This window comes from Hyla sarda, chromosome 1 (genome assembly GCF_029499605.1).
Source record: "Hyla sarda isolate aHylSar1 chromosome 1, aHylSar1.hap1, whole genome shotgun sequence".
NCBI classification, from domain to species: domain Eukaryota; kingdom Metazoa; phylum Chordata; class Amphibia; order Anura; family Hylidae; genus Hyla; species Hyla sarda.
The window spans coordinates 279,148,240-279,158,546 of NC_079189.1; the positions used below are offsets into that span (position 1 = coordinate 279,148,240).

Here is a 10,307-nt window from a genome sequence, read left to right on the forward strand (position 1 = left end):
AAGGATTTATTGATGCTTAAATCCACAGTATACAAGGTGTGAAGCTGTCGACGGCCATCCTAAGCTGGACACACCTGCTCTCGTCAGATCGCAGACTGCTACCAAGCTTACGGCCCGGTAAGTACCAGCATGGGAGACTGGCTGGGAATCCCAAGTGTCGTTGACATTTTTCTCTGTTGCCGCCTTCCGCTCTGATTCCGAAAAGGATTTATTGATGCTTAAATCCACAGTATACAAGCCATGAAGCTGTCAACGGCCATCCTAAGCTGAACGTGCCTGCTCTCGTCAGATCGCAAACTGCTACCCAGCTTAGGGCCCGGTAAGTACCGGCATGGGAGACTGGCTGGGAATCCCGGGTGCAGTTGACATTTTGCTCTGTTGCCGCCTTCCGTTCTGTTCCGATTCCGAAAAGGATTGATTGATGCTTAAATGCACAGTATAAAGGGTGTGACGCTGTCAACAGCCATCCTAAGCTGAACGTGCCTGCTCTCGTCAGATTGTAGACTGCTACCCAGCTTAGGGGCTGGTAAATATCGGCATGGGAGACTGGCTGGGAATCCCGGGTGAAGTTGATATTTTGCTCTATTGCCGCCTTCCGTTCTGATTCCGAAAAGGATTTATTGATGCTTAAATCCACAGTAGAAAGAAAGGGTAGAAAGGGTAGAAAGGGTAGAAAGGGTAGAAAGGGTAGAAAGGGTAGAAAGGGTAGAAAGGGTAGAATTTTTCTCTGTTGCCGCCTTCCGCTCTGATTCCGAAAAGGATTTATTGATGCTTAAATCCACAGTATACAAGACATGAAGCTGTCAACGGCCATCCTAAGCTGAACGTGCCTGCTCTCGTCAGATCGCAAACTGCTACCCAGCTTAGGGCCCGGTAAGTACCGGCATGGGAGACTGGCTGGGAATCCCTGGTGCAGTTGACATTTTGCTCTGTTGCCGCCTTCCGTTCTGTTCCGATTCCGAAAAGGATTGATTGATGCTTAAATGCACAGTATAAAGGGTGTGACGCTGTCAACAGCCATCCTAAGCTGAACGTGCCTGCTCTCGTCAGATTGTAGACTGCTACCCAGCTTAGGGGCTGGTAAGTATCGGCATGGGAGACTGGCTGGGAATCCCGGGTGAAGTTGATATTTTGCTCTATTGCCGCCTTCCGTTCTGATTCCGAAAAGGATTTATTGATGCTTAAATCCACAGTAGAAAGGGTAGAAAGGGTAGAAAGGGTAGAAAGGGTAGAAAGGGTAGAAAGGGTAGAAAGGGTAGAAAGGGTAGAAAGGGTGTGAAGCTGTCAACGGCCATCCTTAGCTGAACGCGCCTGCTCTCGTCAGATCGCAAATTGCTACTCAGCTTAGGGCCCGGTATGTACCAGCATGGGAGACTGGCTGGGAATCCCGGGTCCCGTTGACGTTTTGCTCTGTTGACGCCTTCCGCTCCGATTCCGAAAATGATTTATTGATGCTTAAATCCACAGAATACAAGGTGTGAAGCTGTCAACGGCCATCCTAAGCTGAACGCGCCTGCTCCCGTCAGATTACAGACTGCTACCCAGCTTAGGGCCTGGTAAGTACCAGCATGGGAGACTGGCTGGGAATCCTGTGTGCAGTTGACATTTTGCTCTGTTGCCGCCTTCCGCTCTGATTCCAAAAAGGATTTATTGATCCTTAAATCGACAGTATGCAAGGCGTGAAGCTGTCAACGGCCATCCTAAGCTGAATGTGCCTGCTCTCCTCAGATCGCAGACTGCTGCCCGGCAAATACCGGCATGGGAGACTGGCTCGCAATCCAAGGTGCCATTGACATTTTGCTCTGTTGCCGCCTTCCTCTCCGATTAATAAAAATATTTATTGATGCTTAAATCCACAGTATACAAGGCGTGAAGCTGTCAACGGCCATCCTAAGCTGAACGCGCCTGCTTTCTTCAGATCGCAGACTGCTACCCAGCTTAGGGCCCGATAAGTACCGGCATGGGAGACTGGCTGGGAATCCCGGGTGCAGTTGACATTTTGCTCTGTTGCCGCCTTCCGTTCCGATTCCGAAAAGTATTGATTGATGCTTAAATGCACAGTATAAAGGTCGAAAAGCTGTCAACGGCCATCCTTAGCTGAACGTGCCTGCTCTAGTCAGATCGCAGACTCCTACCCAGCTTAGGGCCTGGTAAGTACCAGCATGGGAGACTGGCTGGGAATCCCTGGTGCAGTTGACATTTTGCTCTGTTGCCGCCTTCCGCTGTGATTCCAAAAATAATTTATTGATGCTTAAATCCACAGTATACAAGGCGTTAAGCTGTCAACGGCAATGCTAAGCTGAACGTGCCTGCTCTCCTCAGATCGCAGACTGCTGCCTGGCAAGTACCGGCATGGGAGACTGACTGGCAATCCAAGGTGCCATTGACATTTTTCTCTGTTGCTGACTTCCGTTCCGATTCCGAAAAGGATTTATTGATGCTTAAATGCACAGTATAAAAGGGGAGAAGCTGTCAACGGCCATCCTAAGCTGAACGCACCTGCTCTCGTCAGATCGCAGACTGCTACCCAGCTTAAGGCCCGGTAAGTACCGGCTTGGGCGACTGGCTGGGAATTCCGGGTGCCGTTAACATTTTGCTCTATTGCCGTCTTCTGCTCCGATTCCGAAAAGGATTTATTGATGCTTAAATCCACAGTATACAAGGTGTGAAGCTGTCGACGGCCATCCTAAGCTGAACGCGCCTGCTCTCGTCAGATCGCAGACTGGTACAGATCTTAGGGCCCGGTAAGTACCGGCATGGGACACTGGCTTGGAATCCCGGGTGCCGTTGACATTTTGCTCTGTTGCCGCCTTCCGTTCCGATTCCGAAAAGGAATTATTGATGATTAAATTCACAGTATAAAAGGCGTGAAGCTGTCAACGGCCATCCTAAGCTGAACGCGCCTGCTTTTGTCAGATCACAGACTGCTACCCAGCTTAGGGCCCGGTAAGTACCAGCATGGGAGACTGGCTGGGAATTCCAGGTGACGTTGACATTTTCCTCTGTTGCCGCCTTCCGCTCCGATTTCGAAAAGGATTTATTGATGTTTAAATCCACAGTATACAAGGTGTGAAGCTGTCAACGGCCATCCTAAGCTGAACGCGCCTGCTCTCGTCAGATCGCAAACTGCTACCCAGCTTAGGGCCTGGTAAGTACCGGCATGGGAGACTGGCTGGGAATCCCGGGTGCAGTTGACATTTTGCTCTGTTGCCGCCTTCCGCTCTGATTCCAAAAAGGATTTATTGATGCTTAAATCCACAGTATAAAGGGTGTGAAGCTGTCAACGGCCATCCAAAAGCTGAACGTGCCTGCTCTCGTCAGATTGCAGACTGCTACCCAGCTTATGGGGCTGTTAAGTACCAGCATGGGAGACTGGCTGGGAATCCAAGGTGCATTTGACATTTTGCTCCGATTCCGAAAAGGATTTATTGATGCTTAAATCCACCAACTTAGGGGCTGGTAAGTACCGGCATGGGAGACTGGCTTGGAATCCCGGGTGCAGTTGACATTTTGCTCTGTTGCCGCCTTCCGTTCCGATTCCGAAAAGGATTTATTGATGCTTAAATCCACAGTATACAAGGCGTGAAGCTGTCAACAGCCATCCTAAGCTGAACGTAACTGCTCTTCTCAGATCGCAGGCTGCTGCCCGGCAAGTACCGGCATGGGAGACTGGCTGGCAATCCAAGGTGCCATTGACGTTTTGCTCTGTTGCCGCCTTCCTTTCCGATTCCTAAAAATATTTATTGATGCTTAAATGCACAGTATACAAGGCGTGAAGCTGTCAATGGCCATCCTGAGCTGAACGCGCCTGCTCTTGTCAGATCGCAGACTGCTACCCAGCTTAGTGCCCGATAAGTACCGGCATGGGAAACTGGCTGGGAATCCCGGGTGCAGTTGACATTTTGCTCTGTTGCCGCCTTCCGTTCCCATTCTGAAAAGGATTTATTGATGCTTAAATCCACAGTATAAAGGGTGTGAAGCTGTCAACCACCATCCAAAACTGAACGTGCCTGCTTTCGGCAGATTGCACTGCTACCCAGCTTAGGGGCTGGTAAGTACCAGCATGGGAGACTAGCTGGGAATCCAGGGTGCAGTTGACATTTTGCTCTGTTGCCGCTTTCCGCTCCGATTCCGAAAATGATTTTTTGATTCTTTAATCCACAGTATAAAGGGTGTGATGCTGATAACGGCCATCCTAAGCTGAACGTGCTTGCTCTCGTCAGATCACAGACTTCTACTCAGCTTAGGGCCCGGTAAGTACCAGCATGGGAGACTGGCTGGGAATCCCAGGTGTCGTTGGCATTTTGCTCTGTTGCCGCCTTCTGCTCCGATTCAGAAAATGATTTATTGATGCTTAAATCGACAGTATTCAGGCTGTGCAGCTATCAACGGCCATCCTAAACTTAACGCGCCTGCTCTCGTCAGATCGCAGACTGCTACCCAGCTTAGGGCCCGGTAAGTTCTGGCATGGGTGACTGGCTGGGAATCCCGGGTGCAGTTGACATTTTTCTCTGTTGCCGCCTTCCGCTCCGATTCCTAAAAGGATTTATGATGCTTAAATCGACAGTATACAGTATACAGTATACAGGATGTGAAGCTGTCAACGGCCATCCTAAGCTGAACGTGCCTGCTCTCGTCAGATCACAGACTGCTACTCAGCTTAGGGCCTGGTAAGTACCAGCATGGGAGACTGGCTGGGAATCCCAGGTGTCGTTGGCATTTAGCTCTGTTGCCGCCTTCTGCTCCAATTCCGAAAATGATTTATTGATGCGTAAATCCACAGTATTCAGGGTATTCAGGGTGTGCAGCTATCAACGGCCATCCTAAGCTTAACGGGCCTGCTCTCGTCAGGTCGCAGACTGCTACCCAGCGTAGGGCCTGGTAAGTACTGACATTTTTCTCTGTTGCCGCCTTCCGCTCCGATTCCTAAAAGGATTTATGATGCTTAAATCGACAGTATACAGGATGTGAAGCTGTCAACGGCCATCCTAAGCTGAACACGCCTGCTCTCGTCAGATCGCCGACTGCTACCCCGCTTTGGGCCAGATAAGTACCGGCATGGGAGACTGGCTGGGAATTCCGGGTGCCGTTGACGTTTTGCTCTGTTGCCCCCTTCCGCTCTGATTCCGAAAAGGATTCATTGATGCTTAAATCCACAGTATACATGGTTTGAAGCTGTCAACGGCCATCCTAAGCTGAATGCGCCTGCTCTTGTCAGATCTCAGACTGCTACCCAGCTTAGGGTCTGGTAAGTACCAGCATGGGAGACTAGATGGGAATCCCGGGTGCAGTTGACATTTTGCTCTGTTGCCGCCTTCCGCTCCGATTCCGAAAAGGATTTATTGATGCTTAAATCCACAGTATACAAGGCATGAAGCTGTCAACGGCTATCCTAAGCTGAACGCGCCTGCTCTCGTCACATCGCAATTTGCTACTCAGCTTAGGGCCCGATGAGTACCAGCATGGGAGACTGGCTGGGAATCCCTGGTGCCGTTGAAGATTTGCTCTGTTGCCGCCTTCCGCGCCACATCCGAAAAGGATTTATTGATGCTTAAATCCACAGTATACAAGGTGGGAAGCTGTCGACGGCAATCCTAAACTGAACGCGCCTGCTCTCGTCAGATCGCAGACTGCTATCCAGCTTAGGGCCCTTTAAGTACCGGCATGGCAGACTGGCTGGGAATCCCGGGTGCAGTTGACATTTTTCTCTGTTGCCGCCTTCCGTTCCGATTCCGAAAAGGATTTATTGATGCTTAAATGCACAGTATAAAGGGTGAGAAGCTGTCAACGGCCATCCTAAGCTGAATGCGCCTGCTCTTGACAGATCGCAGACTGCTACCCAGCTCAGGGCCTGGTAAGTACCGGCATGGGAGACTGGCTGGGAAACTCGGGTGCCGTTGACATTTTGCTCTATTGCCGCCTTCCGTTCCGATTCCGAAAAGGATTTATTGATGCTTAAATCCACAGTATACAAGGTGTGAAGCTGTTGACGGCCATCCTAAGCTGAACGCGCCTGCTCTCGTCAGATCGCAGACTGGTACAGATCTTAGGGCCCGGTAAGTACCTGCATGGGACACTGGCTGGGAATCCCGGGTGCAGTTGACATTTTGCTCTGTTGCTGCCTTCCCTTCCGATTCCGAAAAGGATTTATTGATGCTTAAATCCACAGTATACAAGGTGTGAAACTGTCTACGGCCATCCTAAGCTGAACGTGCCTGCTCTCGTCAGATCGCAGACTGCTACCCAGCTTAGGGCCTGGCAGGTAGCAGCATGGGAGACTGGCTGGGAATCCCAGGTGTCGTTAACATTTTGCTCTGTTGCTGCCTTCCGCTCCAATTTCAAAAAGGATTTATTGATGCTTAAATCCACAGTATACAGGGTGTGAAGCTGTCTATGGCCATCCTAAGCTGAATGCGCCTGTTCTCATCAGATCGCAGACTGCTACCCAGCTTAGGGCCTGGTAAGTACCAGCATGGGAGACTGGCTGGGATTCCCGGGTGCAGTTGACATTTTGCTCTGTTGCTGCCTTCCGCTCCGATTCTGAAAAGATTTATTGATGCTTAAATCCACGGTATAAAGGGTATAAAGGGTATAAAGGGTATAAAGGGTGTGAAGCTGTCAACGGCCATCCTAAGCTGAACGCGCCTGCTCTCGTCAGATGCAAACTGCTACCCAGCTTAGGGCCTGGTAAGTACCGGCATGGGAGACTGGCTGGGAATCCCGGGTGCAGTTGACATTTTGCTCTGTTGCCGCCTTCCGCTCTGATTCCAAAAAGGATTTATTGATGCTTAAATCCACAGTATACAAGGTGTAAAGCTGTCAACGGCCATCCTAAGCTGAACATGCCTGCTCTCCTCAGATCGCAGACTGCTGCCCGGCAAGTACCGGCATGGGAGACTGGCTGGCAATCCAAGGTGCCATCAACATTTTGCACTGTTGCCACCTTCCTCTCCGATTAATAAAAATATTTATTGATGCTTAAATCCACAGTATACAAAGTGGGAAGCTGTCAACGGCCATCCTAAGCTGAACGTGCCTGCTTTCGTCAGATCGCAGACTGCTACCCAGCTTAGGGCCCGGTAAGTACCGGCATGGGAGACTGGCTGGGAATCCCGGGTGCAGTTGACATTTTGCTCTGTTGCCGCCTTCCGTTCCAATTCCGAAAAGGATTTATTGATGCTTAAATGCACAGTATAAAGGGTGAGAAGCTGGCAACGGCCATCCTAAGCTGAACGTGCCTGCTCTTGTCAGATCGCAGACTGCTACCTAGCTTAGGGCACGGTAAGTACCGGCATGGGAAACTGGCTGGAAATCCCGGGTGCCGTTGACATTTTGCTCTATTGCCGACTTCCGTTCAGATTCCGAAAAGTATTTATTGATGCTTAAATCCACAGTATACAAGGTGTGAAGCTGTCGACGGCCATCCTAAGCTGAACGCGCCTGCTCTCGTCAGATCGCAGACTGGTACAGATCTTAGTGCCCGGTAAGTAGTGTTGAGCGGCATAGGCCATATTCGAATTCGCGAATATTCGCGAATATATGGACGAATATTCGTCATATATTCGCGAATATTCGCATATTCGTTATATTATCGTTTTATTTTCGCATATGCGAAAATTCGCGTATGCGAAAATTAACATATGTGAAAATTAGCATATACAAAATTAACATACGAGAAAATTCGCATATGCGAAACTTAGCATATGCTAATTTTCGCATATGCGAATTCTTGCACACCAGTCTCACACAGTAGTATTAGAGCTTTCTTTACACCACACAAGCTGGAAGCAGAGAGGGGTGATCACTGTGATGTGCACTGTGAAGAAAAAAAAAATGTAAAAAAAACCCGAATATTCGTAATTACGAATATATAGCGATATATTCGCGAAATTCACGAATATGCGATATTCGCGAATAATATTCGAATTGCGAATATTCGCGAGCAACACTACCGGTAAGTACCGGCATGGGACACTGGCTGGGAATCCCGGGTGCCGTTGACATTTTGCTCTGTTGCTGCCTTCCGTTCCGATTCCGAAAAGGATTTATTGATGCTTAAATCCACAGTATACAGGGTGTGAAGCTGTCTATGGCCATCCTAAGATGAACGTGCCTGCTCTCGTCAGATCGCAGACTGCTACCCAGCTTAGGGCCCGGCAAGTACCAGCATGGGAGACTGGCTGGGAATCCCAGGTGTCGTTAACATTTTGCTCTGTTGCCGCCTTCCGCTTCAATTTCGAAAAGGATTTATTGATGCTTAAATCCACAGTATACAGGGTGTGAAGCTGTCTATGGCCATCCTAAGCTAAATGCGCCTGTGATCGTCAGATCGCAGACTGCTACCCAACTTAGGGCCTGGTAAGTACCAGCATGGGAGACTGGCTGGGAATCCCGGGTGCAGTTGACATTTTGCTCTGTTGCCGCCTTCCGTTCCGATTCCGAAAAGGATTTATTGATGCTTAAATCCACAATATACAGGGTGTGAAGCCGTCAATGGCCATCCTAAGCTGAACGTGCCTGCTCTCGTCAGTTTGCAGACTGCTACCCAGCTTAGGGCCTGGTAAGTATTGGCATGGGAGACTGGCTGGGAATCCCGGGTGCAGTTGGCATTTTGCTCTGTTGCCGCCTTCCCCTCTGATTCCAAAAAGGATTTATTGATGCTTAAATCCACAGTATAGAAAGCGTGAAGCTGTCAACGGCCCTCCTAAGCTGAATGTGCCTGCTCTCCTCAGATTGCAGACTGCTGCCTGGCAAGTACCGGCATGGGAGACTGGCTGGGAATCCCGGGTGTAGTTGACATTTTTCTCTGTTGCTGCCTTCCGTTCCGATTCCAAAAGGATTTATTGATGCTTAAATGCAAAGTATAAAGGGCAAGAAGCTGTCAACAGCCATCCTAAGCTGGACGCGCCTGCTCTTGTCAGATCGCAGACTGCTACCCAGCTCAGGGCCCGGTAAGTACCGGCATGGGAGACTGGCTGGGAATCCCGGGTGCCGTTGACGTTTTGCTCTGTTGCCGCCTTCCGCTCCAATTCCGAAAAGGATTTATTGATGCTTAAATCCACAGTATAAAGGGTGTGAAGCTGTCAGTGGCCATCCTATGCTGAACGTACCTGCTATCCTCAGATCGCAGACTGCTGCCCGGCAAGTACCGGCATGGGAGACTGGCTGGCAATCCAAGGTGCCATTGACATTTTGCTCTGTTGCCTCCTTCCTCTCCGATTCCTAAAAATATTTATTGATGCTTAAATGCACAGTATACAAGGCGTGAAGCTGTCAACGGCCATCCTAAGCTGAATGTGCCTGCTCTCGTCAGATCGCAGACTGCTACCCAGCTTAGGGCCCGATAAGTACCGGCATGGGAGACTGGCTGGGAATACCGGGTGCCGTTGACGTTTTGCTCTGTTGCTGCCTTCCGCTCCGATTCTGAAAAGATTTATTGATGCTTAAATCCACAGTATAAAGGGTATAAAGGGTATAAAGGGTATAAAGGGTATAAAGAAGGGTATAAAGAAGGGTATAAAGAAGGGTATAAAGAAGGGTATAAAGAAGGGTATAAAGGGTGTGAAGCTGTCAACGGCCATCCTAAGCTGAATGCGCCTGCTCTCGTCAGATCGCAAATTGCTCCTCAGCTTAGGGCCCGGTAAGTACCAGCATGGGAGACTGGCTAGAAATCCCGGGTGCCGTTGACGTTTTGCTCTGTTGACGCCTTCCGCTCCGATTCCGAAAATAATTTATTGATGCTTAAATCCACAGTGTACAAGGTGTGAAGCTGTCAACGGCCATTCTAAGCTGAACGCGCCTGCTCCCGTTAGATCGCAGACTGCTACCCAGCTTAGGGCCCGGTAAGTACCGGCATGGGATACTGGCTGGGAATCCCGGGTGCCGTTGACGTTTTGCTATGTTGACGCCTTCCGCTCCGATTCCGAAAATGATTTATTGATGCTTAAATCCACAATATACAGGGTGTGAAGCTGTCAATGGCCATCCTAAGCTTAACGTGCCTGCTCTCGTCACTTTGCAGACTGCTACCCAGTTTATGGCCTGGTAAGTACCGGCATGGGAGACTGGCTAAGAATCCCAGGTGCATTTGACATTTTGCTCTGTTGCCGCCTTCCGCTCTGATTCCAAAAAGGATTTATTGATGCTTAAATCCACAGTATACAAGGTGTGAAGCTGTCAACGGCCATCCTAAGCTGAACGTGCCTGCTCTCCTCAGATCGCAGACTGCTGCCCGGCAAGTACCGGCATGGGAGACTGACTGGCAATCCAAGGTGACATGGACATTTTGCTCTGTTGCCTCCTTCCTC

General features: G+C 49.7%; 3 pseudogenes; all 3 read left to right on the forward strand.

The window, feature by feature from the left end:
* The first annotated feature begins 2,471 nt into the window (after positions 1 to 2,471).
* On the forward strand, positions 2,472 to 2,591 carry LOC130324748 (5S ribosomal RNA; annotated as a pseudogene).
* A 6,681-nt stretch (positions 2,592 to 9,272) lies between these two features.
* LOC130328391 (5S ribosomal RNA) lies at positions 9,273 to 9,392 on the forward strand (annotated as a pseudogene).
* A 379-nt stretch (positions 9,393 to 9,771) lies between these two features.
* LOC130318204 (5S ribosomal RNA) lies at positions 9,772 to 9,891 on the forward strand (annotated as a pseudogene).
* Positions 9,892 to 10,307: the final 416 nt, after the last annotated feature.